The 23,423-nt window shown below is 37.3% G+C and overlaps 1 protein-coding gene across 2 annotated transcripts in view; it reads left to right on the top strand.

Annotated features, from left to right (window-relative positions):
- The window catches only part of ARMC8 (armadillo repeat containing 8), a 110,218-nt gene that overhangs the window by 5,056 nt on the left and 81,739 nt on the right, over nt 1-23,423 (top strand). The gene's annotated exons all lie outside the window — the stretch shown is intronic.

The following is a 23,423-nucleotide window of genomic DNA, read 5'->3' as shown; positions in this document are numbered from 1 at the left end:
TGGATGTACAATTTTACATTCCCATCAGTAAAGTACGAGAGACTCTTTGCACCCTTACTAGCATTTGGTATTGTTATTTTTTGTTTTAGCTGTTCTAAATAGATGTCTAGTGATAACTCGTCATGGTCTTAATTTGCTTTTGTGTAATGACAAATAGTGTCAAAAATATTTTCATTATGTGCTATCCATATTCTATTGAAATATGAAGAAATATTTTAGTGAAATATTTCTTCATGTCCTTTTTGCCCACTTCTTAATCAGGCTGGTTTTTGACTGGTGAGTTTAGAAAGCTCTTTATAGATTCTAGATATAAGTCCTTTGTCAAATAGGTGCCTTGCAGATATTTTCTCCCAAGTCTGTAGTTTATCTTTTCATTTTCCTCTTTTTTTTTTTTTTTTAATGTTTATTGATTTTGAGAAAGAGGGAGCAGGTGTGTGCGCATACGAGCTAGGGAGGAACAGAGAGAAAGAATCTGAAACAGGCTCTGCACTGTTTGTACAGAGCCCGATGCGGGGCTTGAACTCATGAACCATGGGGATCATGACCTGAGCTTAACAAGTCAGATGCCTAACTTAATAAGCCACCCAGGCGCCCCTATCTTTTCATCCTCTTAACCATAGGTTAAAAAATGAACTTTGATCTCAACTTCACACCTTATACAGAAATTAATTCAAAATGGATCATAGATTGTAAAACATAATTAATTTTGTTTTAAAATAAAACATAATTACCATTAATTGTAAAACATAAAATGAAACTTTTAGAATAAACAGAAAATCTGCAGAACCTTGGGCTTGGTGAAGAAGTTTTAGATATAACACCAAACACACGACCTGTTTAAAATTTTTTTAATTAAAAATTGAGTCCAATTAGTAATTGGACTTAACCAAAATGAAAATTTATGCTTTGTGAAAGACTCTGTTAAGAGGATGATTGCATTTTATTTTGGTCACTTCGTAATGATTTGAGAGGAAAGATAATAAAATGCCATTGAATAACATTGTAGGCTGCTATAGACAGCTAAGGCATCTATTTTAGTTGTCTTCTTCACAATGTTTTCCTAGTGCCATTATGCCTTTTTGACCAACAGCTGGTAGAAGTGTACAGGGTAGCCCAAATCTGAGTATTCCTTGATTTGGTTCTGTTCTTGGTAATTATAAACAATTGATTTGCTCTCTTACATGGACAACTGATAATAGGAAAGATTTTTATGTGAAGGTAAGCCTGGCTATACTATAGGCATGAATTTGGCCTCTCTTGGTTTTTAGTAATAAGTGCAAAGTAAAATCTGGTCAGCACATTTTAAAGTTTGCCATTAATTCACTCCACAAAGCACCAGAAAGCTCAGGGTATGTCAGAAGGTGGTCAGTCCCAAAAGGAATTTAACAGGATGAACTTCTAAATCTTTAGTGGCAATATACGAAGAATGCAGATGCTCATTTTGTATGTTTCTGGGCATCTTGTATCTTTAAGGAAAGATTGCCACCTGAATTCAGTGAGTGCTCAAGAAGTCTTATGAACTTAACCAAGAGTTAGAACACCTTTGTGTAGGGTCTATTTCACTTGGAGATCTAGCCTTCCTGTCTCCTCCCATTTCCATTAAGAGTTTTAAAATAGTGCCAAGAGCCAGGAATTTCAGTGGTTTTGACTTGTATCTTTTTTGTTTCTGATTTGGCGATTGCTTTGCCGTACCATCTGTCATATTGGCTTCTGGGTAAAGATAGGGAGTTATTGACAAAGGAAAAGTCTTGTTAGCTTTTGGAAACCAGAGAACAGCAATCTTCACTAAGCAGTGGTGCTGTGATCCTTGGGACTATTTAGATGGGAGTGAAAGGAATTCCAAATAAGAGTTGTTTTGTAGAAACAGCCTCCAGTTGTTACTTTGATAAAGGAAAAACTGTTTTGACTTCCTTCTATAAAATTAGAAGAATAACGAGTTAGCTACATTCTCCAGTATATTCATAATACAGTTATTGGAGGAGGGGGAATGATAAGAGTATTATGCTGCCTCATGAAAATGAAAAGTTGTGGAGGCAGTAGGAAGAGTTTACAGCGTATAGGGTCTACTAATATTTCGTGGTCATTACCACCTGCAAAATTATTATAGAACACAAGATTCTTTTGCTTCAGGAGTATTTTAAGAATTTATTAGGCTTCCAAAAAGTTGTTGGTGAATGATAAGGTAAGGGAAGTGAGGAAAAGAGTCATGATTATAATCAAACGTGATTGACAGGACTTTTACCTTTACAATTAGGTGGTATCATCTACTGAGGATTAGGAGAGGAACATGTTAGGGGAGTATGGAGGAAAAATAAGTTTCATTTTAGACCTGCTGAGTTTGCAGTATTTTCTGGACATCTCTAGAGGTGTGCAATAGGCAGTTGGATATTCTGGAGTGTTTTCTATACCACCAGGCAATTCTCCAGTTCTCTATGGACACCAGCTGGGTGTTGTACAATTTAACTGAATTCTGACACTACCTACCTAAAAATAGTGTCAGATCCCGCAGGTGAAAGGCTCAGTCTTACAAGACTGCCCCACCTGAGACACCAGTTGCAAGTCCAGGTTTTTTTGTGCCTTTGACCAACCAGCTATAAATCTGATGTTCTTACAACACCCTCCTTTAAAAAAAAAAAAAAAAAATTTTAACGTTTATTCATTGTTGAGAAAGACCGAGTGTGAGTGGGGGAGGGGCAGAGAGTGAGGGAGACACAGAATCTGAAGCAGGCTCCAGGCTCTGAGCTGTCAGCACAGAGCCCAACATTGGGCTTGAACCCACGAACCGGAAGATCATGACCTGAGCCAAAGTCAGACACATAACCTACTGAGCCACCCAGGCACCTCAACCCTCCTTGGTTTTAGAATGGTTCACAAAGCTCAGGAAAATACTAACTTTTGTTTGCCAGTTTATTATAAAGGATACAGGTGAACAGCCAGATGATGAGGCACGTAGGGCAAGATCCAGATGTGTCCCAAATGCAGTAACTTCTGTCCCCATGTAATTGGGGTATGCCACTTTCCTGGCACATGGATGCATTCCCCAGCCCAGATGCTCATCAAATTTTATTCAAGTGTTTTTATAGAACTTTAATCTCCAGCACCCCCACCCTGACCGCCACCCCCTGCCACCCCACCACCACCACCATTTTCCCCCTTCCCAGAGATTGCTGGGTAGGACTAGAAGTTCCAGCCCTGTAATCATATGGTCTCTCTGGTTACCAGACTCATCCTGAGGCTCTCTTGGGGCCCTAGCCTAATTGTTCATTAGCATAAACTCAGGTGTGCTCAAAGGGGGATCCTTATGAATAACCACAGACACTCTTACCACTTAAGGAATCCCAAGGATTTTAGTAGCTTTGTGCCAGGAACTGGGGCAAAGACCAAATATATTTGTTACATCATAAACATAAAAATCTAGTGCTTAAACCTGGGGTGATCATTATTTGGGAGTCATTACCATATTGATCAGTGGTTCTTAACCTTTTAAGGATAGGAGAATCAACACCCTCTTCCCCAGAAAAACCTGCATCTGCCTAAAGAAGCACATAATTTCAAGTGGTTTATGATTCCCTGAAACTAACTCACACATCAATCTTGTAATATTTCCTTTTTTTTTTCTTTTTTACTGATCCCAAAGTCCATCACAAACATATATAGCAAAATTTAAAGGTCATTTATATTCATTTTTGAATGGTAAAAATTGTAATAATAGTAAGGTTTTAAAACTCATATAAAGTATCATGTGGCATGTGGAGACTTGGCTTGGAAGAACCATAATCTTTTGCCCAGAGTATGCCAGTGATCTTCTATAAGTACACCATCTCCACAGGATGGGTTTTGTATAGCAGATGAAATAGCAGGCCTGGGAGAAAAGGGTAGGTTAGCTGGAGATCCATGCTAGGACAAAGTAAGGCACTTGGGGGTCTGGGCACAGGCAAAGTGGAATAGACAGATATTACAAGTGGCCCATGATACTGGCCTGATTGTCACAGACCACTGTGTGGATGATGGGTCAGACAGATCCTTAATGGTACTATTTAGTAGGAAGGCTAATGCACCAATTGTTGTAAGTGGTGGGCTGCATCTGAGTCAAGCACCATGGATAGCTCCGAGGCACTGGTGTTCTGTCTCTAAAACTCTAAAGCAAATAAACCCTTTTTAAAAATCAGGAGACAGCCTGTGTGGACAGTAACACTTACAAGGTGTACCATGAAAGAGGGTTACCCAGGATCTCTAAGCCATTATATTATTTCAATCTTGAATAACAATTTACAATATTCTTATGGTCCAGGACACTGCAACCATGACTGAATAGCCTTGCTCTGTTATGTCAAGATTGAGAAGCATTTTAATAAATCCTAGTGGATTTCCTGGGCTATTTTATCATCTTGGGAGGCATCTAAATGAACCTCAGCCAACCCAGAGTATCTCAGTCTTTGTAAAACCCCTCACAACCTTTGTCATTTCTATGCCCCAGAGATGGTTTTTGCTTCCTTGGACTTCCAGATTAGGCTGTTCATACCATAAATCTTTACTTAGTTCCTTTACTCTCTCTGGAAGGGTCTCCTCTTGGCTCCCGGTCTTCAGACATTCCCATCTACTTTGAAGAGTAAATGAATAGAATTTAATAGTTAGAAGGAACCTTAAAGATCATCCAGACCCAAATAAGTCCTTGTGATTTGACCATACTTTAAAAGGATAAACTCTGCAGTACCTGATTAGAAAGAAGCATGAATGCTAAATTGCTTCCATTTCTTGTGACCACCAAAGCATGTTTATAGCAATTGTTGATATTATACAAGAGCTATAATAATATTTTATTACATTAAAAACTCACCACAGAAAAAATAAAGACTACTTTTCATATCCCTTTTAACATAACTGTGCTCTGGTTTTTGAATTATGAAAAAAAATCCCTCTTTGTGTGAGTTTAAAATTACAGAGTCTTTGTGGAAGAAATCTGTAGATAATCTTTAGTTCATTCTTACCATTTTTTTTTTAAATTGGGGAAACTGAGAACTAGAGAGGCAGACTGTGCACTGTCATATGCTCTTATATAAAGTGTCAGAGCCAAATTTCCAAACACCCAATTTAAGACAGAAAAAAACTGTACAGTCTTACACATTTTAAAATTTTATTTTCAAACCCTGGGCATGGACTTATTTACTATTTATCTTAAAGTGTTTTCTTAACATGTAAAGTCCTATTTTGAGTCTTAATTATTGAGAGTTGAGGGTTGCCTCTTATCCAAGTAGATTAAGTTAAAAATGAAGTATTTAAGTATTTTCATGATTGAGTTTGTGAAATTAAAGCAGATTATATTCTAGGAGTCTCAGTTGTCATAATTATGTTACGTTCTACACAGATAGGACCCAGCCAAACTAGATTTCTCATCTGGGGGGAGAGAAATGCTGCGAACCTCTAGAAACACCAAAGTATGAATCCCATGATTAAAAAAAATAAATAAAATAAAAATAGTTGCAAAAATACTATATGACAGGTGTGAAAGAATTTGGATGAGAATCTCATTGAGTTCTAATGGGGCCAGAGGTTTACCAGAATTCAAAAATTAAAAGAAAACAACAACAAAACACCAAAATCTGTTTAAATAGTACTTGGGCATTTTCTTCTTCTTCTTTTTTTTTTTTTTTTTTTTTTTTTTTTTTTTTGATTTGGAGGTAAGTGGGAATTTTGGGATACATGGGAAGGGCATGATACCTATTTGCAAGGAAAAGGTCAGTCTTTGTTGATGATTTTCTTTCTTCTTCTTTTTTTTTTTTTGTATTGGCCCAGATGGACAGATTTTTTGCTCTCAAAATTAGGAAAGAATTGTCTATTTTTTTTTAATGTGACTTTCTGCAATGATCCTTTTTTGGTAAAGTTCCTAACAAGACAAAGTACAACCTTTTCCTTATTCATATGGGAGTTGCATTTTTGGGAAAATGATTGTACGGTAAGATACAGAACATATTTTGTGTTTATATGCAAAATTGAGTTAGATTCTAGACTCAGATTTTTTTTAAAGCTGGTTTATTTATTTTGATAGAGTGAGAGAGAGAACAGTGGAGAGGCAGACAGGAAGAGAGAATCCGAAGCAGGCTCCATGCTGTCAGCATAGAGCCCAACATGGGTCTGGAACTCTTGAACTGTGAGATCATGAACTGAGCTGAAATCAAGAGTCGGCCGCTTAACTGACTGAGACACCCAGGGGCCCCTCAGATAATTAATTTTTAAAATTTTGTTTTGCCTACATGACTGCACAGTGGAAAGTCTTTTGGATGTGGGCCCATTGCCCCACACATTGCAGAACATCCAGCCAGCATCTTGAGTCCTTGCCTACTAGATATCAGTGACACCTGTTGTCATTTTGACAGCCAGAATCACTTACATGGATTTATAAAATGTATCTTAGGGAATAGTGCTGTTCCTGTTTAGAACTGCAGAGAACATGGGACTTTTTGAGTGGTGTGTGTATCTCCCTCTTTTTCTCCTGCCCTTTTTCCTCCCACCTGCTTGTGAGAGTGTATAGTATAAGGACATGGAAATAAAATGTGCTATTAAACATTTTCCCCCATATTGTGTATAGTCCTCTAATCTGTATCACTTATTTATTACATTCTTTGCTTTTTATCTTTCTCCCCTTGCTGAAGCTCTGCAAAGGTGAGTTTGGGGAGGTGTGTCTTTGTTTATTGCCTACAAGAAAAGTGCCTGCATAGTTGTTTAAATATTTGTTGACTGAATTAAAGGGTGCAACTTCAGCTTTGTTTTGGATTCCCAAGTGTATACTATATCATAATACTAAATTGCATTTTTCGAACGCACCATGTTCTCTTGTGCGTGTATTGTGCTCTCCACCTAGAGTTCTTGTATTATTTTGCTAGGTGAAAAGGGAGGAGAAAAAGACTAGTTTTTCAGATTAATCATCCTCACTGCTTAGACATCACCTCCCATTCCACCCCTAACTTCAGTACTTCAGTTAATTATATCTTCAACTTTATTTTGTATCCACTTATTGCACTGATCCTATGTTATAAGTTACACTCGTAAGTTACATATATGTTTCTTTTCTGTACTGTGAATGCCTTTTGGGTAAGGGACTCTGTTTTATCTATTACCAGCACCTAGCATAATGCAAGGGTAAATTGAATATTTCATATATTGGATTTCAGCCTGAAATAGGTTTTAAATGGAATCTTTATGGAATTCAAACATCCTATATTTTTAGTTGTGTTTCTTTGATCTCTCCCCCAAACCAAGATTTATCCTTACAGGGCTGAATGATGAAGATTATGAAAGCAATTTTATCTTGAAGTTCCTGGTAGTTTGTGGGATAATTGAGATGTTAAATTTGATTGGCAGTTACTAGGGTTTTGTTTTGTTTTGTTTTGTTGGCAATTACTAGTTTAAACATTCATATGTTAGGGATCAGAATTTCCCATTGAGAATCATTACGTTTTAATTTCTAAAGATCACGTGATTTAAATGAGAAAATAGATATGAAATGTTTTGTAAACTGTAACATGAACAAATAACAGGTATTATAAAGTACTTATTTCCCTTTTTCTTCTGGGTTGGTTGTATGGGAGAAAGAACACTGTAAATTGATTACTTATTGAACTATATATTGGTTTTCTTAACTGTTATATTCTCTCTGAGTCCATCATAACACTTAAAGTTATCATGGAAGTTATAGAAATGCACAAATTATTACTTTTATACATTTTAATGGTTTTTAAAAATCTCAAATAATGAAAGTTTAGATTTTTAAGTTTAGCACTCAGATGCCTATTTCTTGCTGAGTACTTAGCGTGCTCTGGGAAAAAGGCATCAGGTAAAAAAAGATATGTTTGAAAAGAAAAGAAAAAGGTTATCTTTGGATAGTTAGACTTTAATCATGAGGATAAATAATCAAGAGAATCATTAGTATACCTGTTAAACCAATTATCTTTTTTATATGAAAATAGAATTTCCCTGAAATCTTATTTGTGTGGTACTTTTACATTTGTTTCACACTCTGAGCTATGTGGTAATGTCACCATTTTATAATTGAAGAAATGGTCTCAAATTTTTATTTTTGCCCAAGTCACAAGGCTAGTAAGTAGTAGAATGAGGACTCAAACCCAAGTCTTCAAATGCCAGATCATTTGTTCTTCCTGCCACACAATGCTTGAGTATGTTAGAAATAAAGAACATTATTTTTTTTTTTAATTTTTTTTAACGTTTATTTGTTTTTGAGACAGAGACAGACAGAGCATGAACGGGGGAGGGTCAGAGAGAGGGAGACACAGAATCTGAAACAGGCTCCAGGTTCTGAGAGCCCGACGCGGGGCTCGAACTCACGGACCACGAGATCATGACCTGAGCCGAAGTCGGCCGCTCAACCAACTGAGCCACCCAGGCACCCCAAAACATTATATTTTAATGAAATGTACATACAGCAAGACTTTAATGAACAAAATAAAATAGCTTAATATTTTCTTATTAACACTGTTAGTCTTCATTGTTTAATAAACTCATTGTTTTACTTCAAGTTGTAAAACAGCAGTTGAACAATTTTATTTCTCTTAATTTTTAAGTTAAATCCCGTATGTGGTAAGTCTGGAATTTAGTAATTCGACATTCAAAACCCTTCCTTAAGAATTTTTTTTTCCAAGTGGCGGGGATTTATTTTTATTTATTAAGGCATAATTGGCATACAGTATTAATATTACTTTTTGGTGTACAACATAGCGTTTTGACATTTCTATGCATTGTGAAATGGTCACTACAATATGTCTAGTTACCATCTGTCACCTAACAAAATTAATACAGTGTTATTGACTCTATTTCCCATGATCTGTACTGTACATTACATCCCATGACATATGTTTTATTACTGAAACTGTGTATTTATTGATTCCCCTTAGCCATGTGGTCCCCTGCCTCCTCCCCCTGCCTCTGCCCCTGCCATTAATCTATGCTCTGTATCTGAGTCTTGGTCTTATTTTGTTTTGTTTCGTTTTTTAGATTCCACATATAAGTGAAAACATGCAGTATTTGTCGTTCTCTGACTTCTCTCACTTAGCATAATACCTTCAAGGTCCATCCATGTTGTCACAAATGCCATGATTTCATTCTCATTTATGGCTGAGTAATATTCTATAGTATACCATAGTATACATAGTTGACCCTTGAACAACATGAGGGTTGGGACACAACTCCCATGCAGTCAAAAATCCACATACAACTTTTGACTCCCCACAGACTTAATTACTACTAGTATAGTTTTGACCAAAAGACTTACTGATAACATCAACAGCCAAATAGCACATGTATATATTATATACTGTATTCTTATAATAAAGTAAGCTTGAAAAAAATATTAAAATCATAAGGAAGAAAATACATTTATAGTACCTTAAATCTGCACATAAGCAGACCTATGAAGTTTAAACCTTTGTTGTTTAAGGGTCAGTTATATATACTACATCTTCTTTATCCATTCGTACATTAATGGACACAGTTTTTTTTTCATACCTTGGCTATTGTAAATAATGGTGCAGTGAACATAGGGGTGCACATATCTTTCTGAATTAGTGTTTATATTTTCTTCAGCTAGATACCCAGTAGTGGAATTGCTGTATTATGTGGTAGCTCTAATTTTAGTTTTTTGAGGAACCTTTATACTGTTTTCCATTGTGGATGCACCAATTTACATTCCCATCTGTACACAAGGATTCCCTCTCTCCACATCCTTGCCAACACTGGTTATTTCTTGTTTTTTATTCTAGCCATTCTGATAGCTCTAAGGTGATATCTCATTTTAGTTTTGATTTGCCGTTCCTTGATGATTAATGATTTTGAGTATCTTTTCATAATGCCTGTTGTCCATTGTGTATATTCTTAGAAAAATATCGATTCAGATTCTCTGCTCATTTTTTAATTGGATTTTTTTTGTTACGGGATTGTATGAGTTCTTTGTATGTATTGGCTGTTAACCTTTGATAGAATATATGATTTACAAATATCTTCTCTCATTTAGTAGGTTGCCTTTTTGTTTCCTTTGCTGTGTAGAAGCTTTTTAGGATGATGTATTCATATATGTTTATTGTTGATTTTTTTTCTGTTGCCTTTGGAGTCAGATATAAAAAATATTGCTAAGACCATTGTCAAGGAGCTTAACCACCTATGTTTTCTTCTAGGAGTTTTATGGTTTTAGGTTGTACATTTGAGTTTTTAATCTACTTGGAGTTGTTTTTATGTATACAGTAAAATAGTGTTCCATTTTTTTTTTAATAGTGGTCCATTTTTATTATTTTGTATTGTAGCTGTTCAGTTTTCCCAACATGATTTGTTGAAGAGACTGTCCTTTCCCACTGTATATTCTTGACTCTTTGTTAGAAGTTAATTGACCACATAGAATTGGGTTTATTTCGGGGCTCTTTTCTGTTGATACATGTGTCTGTTTTTGTGCTGTTACCGTACTGTGTTGATTTCTAAAGCTTTGTCGTATAATTTGAAACCAGGGAACATGATAACTCTTAGTTTCCCTCCCCGCCCCCCCCCCCCCCCAGGTTGTTTTGGGTCTTTTGTGGTTCCATACAAAATTTAGAATTATTTGTTCTAGTTCTATGAAAAATGTCCTTGGAATTTTGAGAGATTGAATTGAACCTGTAGATTGCTTTGGGTAGTATGGATATTTTAACAATATTGATTTTTCCACTTGATGAGCACAGAATACTTGTTTGTGTCTTCAGTTTCTTTCATCTGTGCCTTAAAGTTTTCATTCTTTTTTGATGCAATTATGATTGGGATTGTTTTCTTTCTGATAGTTCATTATTTTTATTACTTTTATCCCACAAGTTCACTGAATTCATTTATTAGTTTTAATAGTTTATTGGTGGAATCTATGGATTTTCTATATATAGTATCATATTGCCTGCAAGTAGTGACAATTTTGATTTTTTCTTTCTTTTTTTTTTTTTTTTTTTTTTTTTTTTTTTATTTATTTTTGGGACAGAGAGAGACAGAGCATGAACGGGGGAGGGGCAGAGAAAGAGGGAGACACAGAATCGGAAACAGGCTCCAGGCTCTGAGCCATCAGCCCAGAGCCCGACGCGGGGCTCGAACTCACGGACCGTGAGATCGTGACCTGGCTGAAGTCGGCCGCTCAACCGACTGCGCCACCCAGGCGCCCCCTGATTTTTTCTTTCTAATATTATGCCTTTTATTTCTGTTTCTTGCCTAATTGCTGTGACTGAGACTTCCAGTACAATGTTGAATACAAGTGGAAAGAATGGGCTGTTTGTTCTGTTCCTGATTTAGTGGAAAAGCTTTCAGCTTTTCACCACTGAGTATGATCTTAGCTGTGGGTTTGTCATGTATTGCCTTTAGTATTTTGAAGCATGTTTCCTATATAACCAATATTAGAGGTTTTTGTTTTTGTTTTTGTTTTAAATAAATGGATGTTGGATTTTGTCAAATGTTTTTTTTTGTGTATATTGAGATGGTCATGTAATTTTTATCTTTAATTTTAATATGTTTGACATTAATTATTGGATGTTGAACCATTCTTGCATCTCTGGAGTAAATCCCATTTGATCATGATGTATAATCCTTTTAATATATTGTAGAGTTTGGTTGGGTAATATTTTGTTGAGGATTATTGCATCTGTGTTCATCAGGGATATTGGGCCTGTAATTTTCTTTTTTTGTGGTGTCCTTATCCAGATTTGGTATCAGGGTAATGTTGGTCTCATAAAATGTGTTTGGAAGCGCTTCCTCCTCTTGAGTTTTTTGGAAGAGTTTGAGAAGAATCATATTAAATCTTTGAGTTAAATCTTCTCAAATTCACCAGTAAAGCTCTCTGATCATGGACTTTTGTTTGTTGGGAGGTTCTTGATTATTAATTGAATGTTCTCATTAGTAATCAGTCTATTCTGCTTTTCTATTTCTTCATGATTCAGTCTTGGAATATTTTAAATTTCTAGAAGTTTATCCATTTCTTCTGTGTTTAATTTGTTGGCATATAATTGTTCATAGTAGTCCCATGATTTTGTGTTTCTGTGGTATCAGTTGTAACTTGGCTTCTTTCATTTCTAATTTCATTTGAATTTCTCTCTTTTTTTCTTCGTGTGTCCAACTAAAAGTGTGTCCATTTTGTTTATCGTTTTGAAGACCTGTTTCTTAATTTTGTCGACCTTTTTTATTGTCTTTTAGTCTTTGTTTAATTTCCACTCTGATCTTTATTATTTCCTTCCTTCTGCTAACTTTGGGCTTTGTTCTTTTTCTAGTTCCTTTAGTATAAAGTTATTTATTTGAGATTCTCTTGTTTCTTGAGGTGGACCTGTATTGTTATGAACTTCCCTCTTAGAACCGCTTTTGCTGCATCTGATTGATTTTGATATGTTGTATTTCTGTTTACATTTGTCTCTAGGTATTTTTTTTGTTACTTCTATGACCCAATAGTTGTTCAGTGACATGTTTAATCTCTATGTATTTGTAGTTCTTCCAGTTTTTTTCTTCTAATTGATTACTAGTTTCATACCATTGTGGTCAGAAAGATGCTTTACATATAATTTCAGTCTTCCTGAAATTGAGTCTTGTATTGTAGCCTAACATGAGCTATCTTGAAGTATGTTCATGTGCACTTGAATGTATATTCTGCTGCTTTGGGATGAAATATTCTGTATATGTCTATTAAGTCCATCTGGTCTAATATGTCATTCAGGACCAATGTTTTCTTACTGATTCTCTGGATGATCAATCCATTGATTTAAGGCCGGGGGGGGGGGGGGTGTTAAAATCCCCTATTTGTATTGTTTTGCTATCTTTTTCTCCTTTTATGTTTATTTATATTTGTAAGTATTTTGGAGCTTCTCTGTTGGGTGAATATATATTTATAAATGGTGTATCTTCTTGTTGGATTGACCTCTTTATTATTTTGTAGTGCCTCTTTTTGTCCCTTATTACAGTCTTTGTTTTGAAGTCTATTTTGTCTAATAAGAGAATCACTACACTGGTTTTCTTTTTCTATTTGCATGGAATATCTTTTTCCATTCCTTCACTTTCAGTCTCTGTGTGTTTTTGTCCTCTGGGTTGAGTCTTTTGTTGGCAAGGTATGGATGTGTCCTTTAAAAAAAAAAAATCTATATAGCCACTCTATGTCTTTTGGTTGGAGAATTTAGTCCATTTGCATTTAAAGTAATTATTGATAGGTATGTACTTTTTGCCATTTTGTTCATTGTATTCTGGCTGTGTTTTAGTTCTTCACTGTCCTTGTTTTTCTCTTTTCCCTTGTGGTTTGATGACTTTCTTTAGTGTTTAGATTTCTTTCTTATTTTGTGCATTAAAAAATTTTTTTTAATGTTTTATTTATTTTTGAGAGAGGGAGAGGGAACACAATTGGGGGAGGGTCAGATAAAGAGGGAGAGAGAGGATCCAAAGCAGGCTCTGCACTGACAGTAGAGAGCCCAATGCTGGCCCAAACTCACAAACTGCAAGATCACAACCTGAGTCAAAGCCATATACTCACCTAGGCCAGCCAGGTGCCCCCTCATTTTGTGTGTTTACTCTAAGTTTTTTGCTTTGTGGTTACCGTGAAATTCACACATATTATCTTGGGTATGTAATAATCTATTTTAAGTTAATAGCAACTTAAATTTGAATACATTACAAAACTATAATTTTATTTTCTCCCACCCTACATTTTATGCCCCTTTTTACATCTTTTTATTTTAGTATCTCTTGACTAATTATTGTAGTTTTAGTTAATTTTACCATGTTTATCTTAACCATCTTAGTTTTATAAGTGATTAATCCACTATTGTTACTATATATTTATTTACCTTTTTCAGTAAGAATTTTTAGTTTTGTATGTTTTCTTGTTATTAGTGTCATTTTTTCTTGGCTTAAAGAAGTCTCTTTAATTTCTTGTAAGGATGGCTTAATAGTGATAAACTCTTTTTGCTTTTGTTTGTTTGGAAAACTGTCCTTCAAATGTGAATGGTAATCTTGCTGGGTATTCTTGGTTGGAGGTTTTTATCCTTTCAGCCCTTTGAATATATCAAGCCACTCCCTTCTGGCTTACAAACTTTCTGCTGTGAAATCTGATAGCCTATGGGATTTCTCTTGAACATAACAATTTGTTTTTCTCCTGATGCTTTTAAGATTCTCTTTTGGGACACCTTTGTGGCTTATTCGGTTGATCAACTCTTGATTTTGGCTCAGGTCACGATCTCACATTGTGGGATCAAGCCCCACTCTGGGCTGAGAGCTGGGCATGGACCCTACTTCAAGTTTCTCTCTCTCGCCTTCCCCTGCTCATGCTCCTTCTGTCTCTCAAAAACAAAAAGGAAAAAAGATTCTTTATTTCTAACTTCTGATATTTTAATTATAATATGTCTTAGTGTGGCTGTCTTTGGGTTCATTTTCTTTGGAACTCTCTAGACTTTCTGGACCTGAATGTCTGTTTCCTTCTTTAGGGGAATTTTCAGCCATTATTTCTTCAAGTAAGTTTGCTGTGTCTTTATCTGTATTTTCTTCTTCTTGGACTTCCTATAATGCAAATATTATTCTACTTGATGTTGTTCCAGAGATCCCTTATTTTCATTTTTTAAGATTATTTTTCTTTTGGCTGCTCTGTTTGGGTGAGTTCCATTGATTTATCTTCCAGCTCACTGATGTGTACTTCTACTTCATCCAGTCTGCTGTTTGCACCTCTCCAGTGCGTTTTTCAGTTCAGTTATTGTATTCTTTAGCCCTGTGACTTTTCTTTGGTGCTTTGGCTTTGTTGAAGTTCTCACTGTGTTCATCCATTCTTCCAAGTTCCATGAACATTTTTATGACCATTATTTTGAATTCCTTATCCAGGTGGATTCCTTGTCTCCATATCATTAAGGTCTTGTTCTGAGGTTTTGTTGTCTTTTGTTGGGAACATATTTCTCTGTTTCCTCATTTTGTTTGATTATCTGCACTTGTTTCTGTCAGGCAAAGCAGCTACCTTTCTCAGTCTTGAAGGAGTGGTTTTATGTAGGTTCTGATCCTTATCCTTCAACCTTGACTAGCTCTTGGTTGTCTCTTGTACTTTTGTGATTGTTTAAACTGCCTGATTTATTCTTGATAACCCCTGTTATTGAGGATGTGCCAAGACCTGTGAGCAATCCAAGAGAAGGAATCTCTTTTAGCACCTAGGTTCAGGCTGATTGGAAGCCAGACCTTCAGGCAGCAGTTTTTCAACTGTGCAAATATATGCAGTCCTGTGGGGCTACATTTGTAGTTCCTGTGGGCCTCCAGACCATAGGATCTAGAGGTGTCCATAAGGCAACAGTTGCAAAAGTCTGGGCTCCAGACAAGTGTATAAACTCATTACTGGGAAGTTTTGCTGAGCCCAAGGTCCAGGTGGTGGACAAGTATGTTGTCTCCCTGGGAGTACCTTTTTAGCCTCTAGTGTGTGGGAAATTTGATGCCTGGCCTTCAGGCTGAAGCTCTATGCCAAGCAAATAGGCTTTTTTCACATGAAGAGTGTTGTGTTTCAGTCTTCCTTCTGTCTCTGCAGTGTCCTGGGGGTGGTGGCCTGCCAGGAGCTCTCTATCCAGTTGTATAGTCCTGTGCTGCTCTGGAAAGCCACCCTTCTTGGTCATCAGGGCGAGGCAATCGAGATGTTCCCTGTGTGGATTGTGTGTCCGCTGGCTTCAGCAAGGCAGCTGGAGAGTGTGGCAGCTGGGTGGGGCAGACTCAAAGGCTTCAGAGAGGCAGCAGAAAAATGTCTTCTGTGATTACCTATAGGCTTCAGCAGTGCTGTGAGAAAGTGCCTTGTCTGTGTCTTATTCAGAAGGGTAATTAGAGACTGTTTTAGTTTGCCTTTTCAGGATTGTCTGGCCAGTTTTCTGAGGTATCTCTAAGTTTTTCCTCTTAGGTACTACTAAAGAAGGATTAAAAGTAGGATGATCGTACAGCCTACTTTGTTTCTAGCACTCTTCGTTTATGTTTGTTACTTTGTGATAACGATTAATAGTGCTCTCGTTCACTCTTTAAAATTATCCTATTTTGGATGAAAAAATTGAAGGTGTATTAGTTATTTATTGTATTGTGTAACAAATTACCCTGAAACTTAGCTGCTTAAAACTTATACTTATTATCTCACAATTTCTGTAGGTCAGGAATTCAGGTGTGGCTTAGTCAGTACCTCTGCCCCAAAGTTTCTTGAGAGGCTGCAGTCAGGGTGTTAGGAGGAACCATGTTTTACCTGAAGGCTCAACTGAGGGAGGATCTATTTCCAAGCTCACTCACATGGTTATTGGCAGGATTTCGTTCCATGTGGGCACTTGCGGTTCCTTGCTGGCCGATGGCTAGGGGCTTCCTGCAGTTCCATTCCATGTGAGCCTCTCCATAGCACAGCATGGCAGCTGGCCTTACACACACACACACACACACACCCAACTCTGAAATGACATCCCGTCACCTCCACTGCATTCTGTTTGCTAGAATCAAGTTACTAAGTCCAGTCTTCACTCAAGAGAACACATTTCACAGGGTTTGAATACCAGGGGGTAGGTATCATTGGGGGCCATCTTAGAGGCTGTCTGTCATAGTTGGTCACCCTAATAAAAGGGAAATTGCTTTCCTTAGTACTTCTCCATAATGGAATGCAGCTTATTACCTGTTTCTGTTTTTGTTTTCCTACAAAAAGAAATTTGCTTCAGGCTTCTCTTTCTTTTTAATGATTAATACCTGTTTGTACACACGGTGGATTCAACTCTTCTTAGAATTAACTCTGATTCACAAATTTGGTATCTACAAACTTTCTGCTAAAGGTACCCATGTACCTTTTCATGTAATATAATTTCAGGGAGTGCTAGTAAGTATAAAATGCAACAGGGGTTTTATATATACATTTGTAGTAGCTTTACTGCAGCTTTGAATGCATAAAATGAGTTCAGATCCAGCTTTTAAGGACTTGTTAGGTCATTTGTTTGAAGCCTTGTGCCAAATCGCGGAGGTCACAGTCTGACCCTGGCTAGCTTTGCTCTCCTTTATGGACACAGACTGTATCCTGAGCTTTAGTTGGCTGCTTGGCACATTCACTCGGTCAGTTGGAGGAATGGAAGATTCACCATGTGTTTAGCTACCTGAAGTTACAGGAAGCAATTTAAAAGGGCATTGGTGTTTTGAATTGAAAGTGAAGTCACATCTTGAAAGGACAGGACATCAGAAACCCTCCTAATCCTCTTATCTCTATGGGCAGGAGGGAAGAAGGAACCCCAGTGCTTCTCCTATTTCTGGAGTAAATAAGGAGTGCCCAGATCAAACTGTCCCTCCCTGCACTGTTGTTGGCAAGAATGAAGAAGAGCCCCAAAGCTCTTTCCACTCCTCCCCAGTATCATAGCCACACTTCTTTTTCCCTTGAGATCATCAGGATTAAGCTCTTTATATCTGTTTACATTAACTACCACAAAAAGTCCAGGTGTCTAGGGTCATTCCGTATGCCCATATAACTGTTTTTAGTTTTCTATCCACATCCCTTGGTCTTTCTCCTGCTGCTTCTCTGAACATTTCTTTCATCTTTTTTGTTTAGACTGACCTGGGAGTTCCTCTGGTGACACTTTTTCCCAGCTTTCTTTTGTAAACTTCAGCTGGTGGCTGTTTTTCCTTCCATGTCTTTGATATCCCTCTATCTCTAGAGATGGAAATAGACTTGCTCCTCATTGCTCTTTTCAGACCCCTGTCTTTCCCTTTTCTCTAAATAGTCCTGATCTGTATCTTCTCTGACTCTACCTTGTTGTGCATCTATAGGCTCATTCTCCTTCATTTCTTTAAGATTTAGCTCGTAGCTCACAGTCACTTTCTCTAGAACTACTTGTGTGATGATTTATGGAAATATGGAAATTTCATTGCCTATGTAGATAATTTTTCTTAAGCTGTAGGCTTCCCCAATGACCATATCCTCCATCCTGCCTTGAGGTACTTGTTCCCATGGTCATTTCCTAGACCTTGACTTGATAACTAAAGTTCGTCCATAATCTCAATTTCAGGTATCCTAGCCACCACCTTCTGTCCTTCCAAGCCACTCCTTCCACTGCTCCATTGTCAACAATCCTTGAGTCCATTTGTTATCTAGAGTCTGTTAGTCCTACCACTCTTTTACTGGCCTTCAGTAGATCCATCATTACAATCACAACTTTGTATATATCTTCAACTCAGCTGACCCCTTCCCCTAGCTTTGTCATCCTTGAGTGATGAAATTCCAACCCTGGTTAAATTCAGCTCTCTTTTTCATGCCTACTTCTGTACATTTTAATGTTGCTGGGGAAAAAAGAGCCATGCTGACTGGTCATAGTTTAAATTCATAATTATGAACCTCAAGAAGGCTAGTGCTGCCTGGCAATCCTGGTACATTTTCCTGGCCCATTCGGTTTCTTATTCCTCCTTTCTTCAAACCACCCACGTCCCCACCCACTCTCACCATTTTTTACTCTCAAAAAATAGGAGTAATTAGAGACAAGCGCTCACTGCCATATCCATCTTCTTAATTCTCTCTAGTTATTATATGTTCCATGTTCTACTTGGTCAGTAAATCTTGTTCCCTCTCAATTATTCATGAACATTGCTCCAAAAGTTCTCCTGCCTCATTGCAGCATATTTTTTCTCTATTAAAAAAGTTTCCAGGGACGCCTGAGTGGTTCAGTTTGTTGAGTGTCCTACTTCATTCAGCTCAGGTCATGATCTCACAGTTCGTGGGGTTGAGCCCCACATTGGGCTCTATGCAGACAGCTCAGGGCCTGGAGCCTGCTTTGGATTCTCTGTCTCCTCTTGGTGCCCCTCCCTGGCTGATGCTCTGTCTCTCTTTCTAAAAAATAAACATTAAAAATGTTTAAATTAAAAAAGATTTTTCATCAGTGAATAACTATGCTCTAATTAATTCCATCTTTAAAAAAAACGGTCTCCTGACTCCACTTCTCCCTCTAGCTACTAGTCTGTTTCTTCACTCTCCTTTGCAAAATGAAACTCCTTGAAAGAGTTGTATTTTCTCTAATTCCTCTTTTCCTGTTTTCTTTTATGCCCTCTTCAAGTGGTCATTGGCTTCACCAGTCTGCCTCTACTGCTCTTATCAAGGTTGCTGATGACTTCCATATTTTTGTATCAGGCCCTAGTCATCATCTTATGCTGTACTTTATTCATATGTGGGATATTTGATTACTTTCTCCTTGAAACATTCTCTCATTTGGGGAATTCTTCTTGATCCAGGTGCTCCAGCATTCGCTCTTCTGACCTTGCTTTATCCATGGTAAAGTGAACTCCCTTAGTGAACTCATCCCATTCACATGCTGACACTTCCTTGATTTGTATCTCTAGCCCACTACTCTCTCCTAAATTCTAGATTCCTATATCCAGCTGCCAACTTGACATTCTCATTTGGATGGCTAATAAAATTCTCAAACCTAACATATTCAAAACTGAATTTTTGGTTTTCTCAAATCTGCATCACTCACAGTCGTACTTAGCTCATTAATTGACACCTCAAATCTTTCTGGATACTCTGGCAAAAAACCTTAAATGTTACTCTTGGCTCCTCTCTTCTTTCATAGCCCATATCTATTCTGACAGCATATCCAATTTGGTAGTCATTTCAACTTCAACGTTTATCTGGAATCTGAGTGAACTTTACTACCTTCAAAACTCTTGTCCTAGTCCAGGCTACCATCATCTCTCTGAAATAACAGCATTTCTGATACTGAAACAGCCTCCCACTCGTCTCCCTGCTTTTGTCCTCCATCCCCTTCCATGCGTTTGTCTGTTTCTAAGATTGCAACCAGAGTGATCCATTTACTTATTTTTTTGTTTATTTATTATTATTTGTTAATGTTTATTTTTGAGAGAAGGACAGAGACAGAGTGTGAGTGGGGGAGGGGCAGAGAGAGAAGGAGACACAGAATCTGAAGCAGACTCCAGGCTTTGAGCTGTCAGCACAGAGCCCGATGTGGAGCTCGAACCCATGAACCGCGAGATCATGACCTGAGCCGAAGTCAGAGGCTTAACTGACTAAGCCACTCAGACACCCCCAGAGTGATCCTTTTAAAACAAGTCAGTTCATGTCTCTCTTTTCCTGAAACTCTAATGGCGTCCCAATTCAAACCATAAAAAGCAAAATCCTTACAGTGACTAACAGGGCTCTATCCCAGCCCTATCCAGTGGAAAACTAATTTAACCTACACATATAATTTTAAAGTTTTTAGCAGCCATGCTCTAGAAGTAAAAAGAAAAAATTAATCTTAATATATCTAACTTAAACTAATGTATTAAAATTTTATTTCAAAACACAACATAAGGAATTATTAAATTATTTTACTTTTTTATCTCAAGTCTTCAAAATCTGGTGTGTATTTTATACAATTTGGATGCCAAATTTTGATTGGAAATACTTGATTGGCATTTCGGTTTCATACAGTTTACAGTTAAACAAGTAGATATACATACCCAAGTAGTTCCAGACATTCTTAAAAGTTTCCTAATAACCGAATCCAGTCTTTAAATCCAGGTTTTAAAATTTTACATATTAATTAAAGTTAAAAAATGTAAAATTCAGGGTACCTGAATGGCTCAGCATCCAACTCGATTTTGGCTCAGGTCATGATCCCAGGGTTGTGGGATTGAGCCCCACATTGGGCTCCTTGCTGAGCACGGAGCACACTTAAGATTCTCTCTCTCTCTCTGCCCCTCCTCCCGCTCCCCCTCCCCCCCAGAAAAAGAAATTTAAAGTTCAGTTCTTAGCCAAATTTCAGATGTTCAATAGCCACATGAGGCCAGTGGCCATCATATTGGACAGTGTAGCTCTTTACCATCTGGCCCCTCTTCTCTGAACTTATTTTGTGTGGCTTTCTCCTTCACTCATTCTGCGCCAACCTATAATGGCCTCCTGTTGTTTGATCACAGAAGATACTTCCAATTTCAGAGCCTTTGCATTTGGCATTCTCTGCCTGAACAGCTTCACCCCTGGGTGGCTACATGACTTACTCCTTCATCTTCTTCAGGTCTTTGCTCAAATATCACCTTCTTAGAGAAGCTTTCCCTGGCCAGTTTGTTTACTATCTTTATCAATTGACTTCTTTCCCAAATTCTTAAATTTCCAGGTTGCTTTTTGAAAGAGAAGAGGGCTGAAAGGGGAGAGGTGCCTAGTCTATAAAGGGAAGCAGTAAAATAAAAGAACTGTCCCATACAGACAAATCAATGAATATGTTAGGCAAAAGCACAGAGTAAAATTGAATTTGTGACTATATCCCCTTAGCTCACTGCTACCTAGTTAGCTCAGAGGATTGTTTTTTTGTGTGTGTGTACATGCCTGACACCCTTCTAGATTACAAGCCCCTTAAATGCAAGGTTCTGCTGTAGCATACTTTTGTGTCTTCTTTGGCACCTAGCATAGAACTGTGACCAAAAGACAATCTGTACTCCAATTATGGGCCACCTGTTGGTTAGCCTTTTGTGTTTTACATTCTTGATGTCATCTATCCTCCCTTCTTTCTCACTGCCAGCAACTGGTATGTACTTGCTAATGGTATATATGTGTTGGCTTCATATGCACTATGGCTGTGTTGGGACACTGATTCTTTCTTCCCTTGTCTTATTTGTTTGACAAAACTACTCTAAGAAGCCTTCATCACAGATTCTCCTAGTTTACTAACTCCCTCCTCAGTGCTGCCTATATATGTTTATACTTCTGTTTTATATTCTAGTAGGGAATATAAAGGTGTAAACACAATTGCAGTAGAGAATTAATTCTTGAGGGCAGGAACCATGCCTTGCTAAATTTAAAATCTTTAATGCCTTCCTCAGTGCCTTGCATGTAGCAGGTATTCAGTGCTTATAAAATTGAATGAACCAGGTACAGAGTAGTAAAGAGAGTTGCTGTTCGTGGGTGAAACTTAAGTTTTTTAAGATACAAGTCTTAAACCCAAGCACCTTTTCCAAACCACATTGAGAGGCAAGAGATCCAGAGCTGTGAGAGAGAACGTGAAGAGGAACAGTAAAACTGAAGATCAGTCCCTGGATAGAAGGGAAACTAAGGGTCTGAGGTACTCAGAAGGACTTACAATGTTGGAAACCCAGGGAAGCACATATGTTCAAGTGGAGTGACAAAACTCATTGTTTATATTATAGGAGTACTATTTTGAGTTTTACTCTAGATTTTGCTCTTGATATATTATTTTTTGATGTATTTGTACTGTTGTTTGCATCCCTACTTAAACTTTGGTAATCTCACATCAGAGTAAAGATCCATCCCTCATTTGTTAGCTAAGGGATTGGAACAAATACTTATTAAGAATCCTTCTAACTCTCTGATTCTGTTATTTTCAGTAAACCAAATCCTGTTAGCAGGTACTTTAATGGTATCTGTTGGGCACAAGTATTTCTATCAGTTTTGCTTGTTTGCTGCCACTGTTTGTTCTTTATAAATGGAGTGCATACTAAAAGCAGGCATTTGGGTTGCTTATGAGGATATTTTGGTAGCAAGCTCATAATAGGAAAAAAATGTTTAGATTTTGAATTAATTCTATCAGGAAATTAGAGTTTATGCAGTTTTTCTCCAGAGATATTTTTGGTGACTCAGAGGTTTAAGCTGGCACTGTGTCTTGTCAATTAGCTGTTTCTGATTAGGGGTTCTGGGTAAAATGGAGCGGTATTTATTCCTCTCCATGATAATTCATTGTGAATGGGTGGCAGTACAGGGGCATATTTCAGCAGCCATCAGAAAGAAACAGAAGGGACAAAAATTCTTTTTCTCTAGTTCTTAAACATATGTTCTTTTTAAAAAAAAAAAAAATGGGGTGCCTGGTTGGCTCAGTCAGTAGAACATGCTGCTCTTCATCTTGGGGTTGTGAGTTTGAACCCCTTGTTGGGTGTAGAGATTACTTAAAATCTTAAAAAGTTAAGTAATGAAAATTAAATATAAAAAATATTGCCCCCCTAAAGTATTACAGAAAATAATATAATAGAGGAAATTCCACAGTACAAATAAAAAGAGGTAAGTGTCTCTGCTTGCTCTTTATGTTTAACTCCCCCCTTTCTACATAGCCTCAGCCATCTCAGACTAGATAACTCTGTTGGACTTGATAAATCCCTCACAGAAAGTGTGACAACTCGTTTACCTTTTTTTTTTTTTTTTTTTTTTTTTTTTCTTTTTCTTCCTACATATGTCTGCTTCCTATCATCGTAGCTTCTCTGCATCAGACTGGATGTCTTCCTCTTGCCTGTGAACTACCCTTCTTGGACTGTTTATCAAGTGCTTCCCCTTTTTTCCTTGCTGAGAGCCAGATTTTCTCTCCCTTTAGTGGGTACTGAACAGAAGCAATACTCCTATCTGTTGTTCATATGAAGGTGACATCCAACAGTTGATTAAGAAACTTACCTTGCTTCTTAATACTTATGCCCAGTTCTGTTGGCAAAGC

This window comes from Panthera leo, chromosome C2 (genome assembly GCF_018350215.1).
Source record: "Panthera leo isolate Ple1 chromosome C2, P.leo_Ple1_pat1.1, whole genome shotgun sequence".
Classification (NCBI taxonomy): domain Eukaryota; kingdom Metazoa; phylum Chordata; class Mammalia; order Carnivora; family Felidae; genus Panthera; species Panthera leo.
The sequence above is the reverse complement of the archived record's forward strand: the minus strand, read 5'-3'. Positions and strand labels throughout refer to the sequence as shown.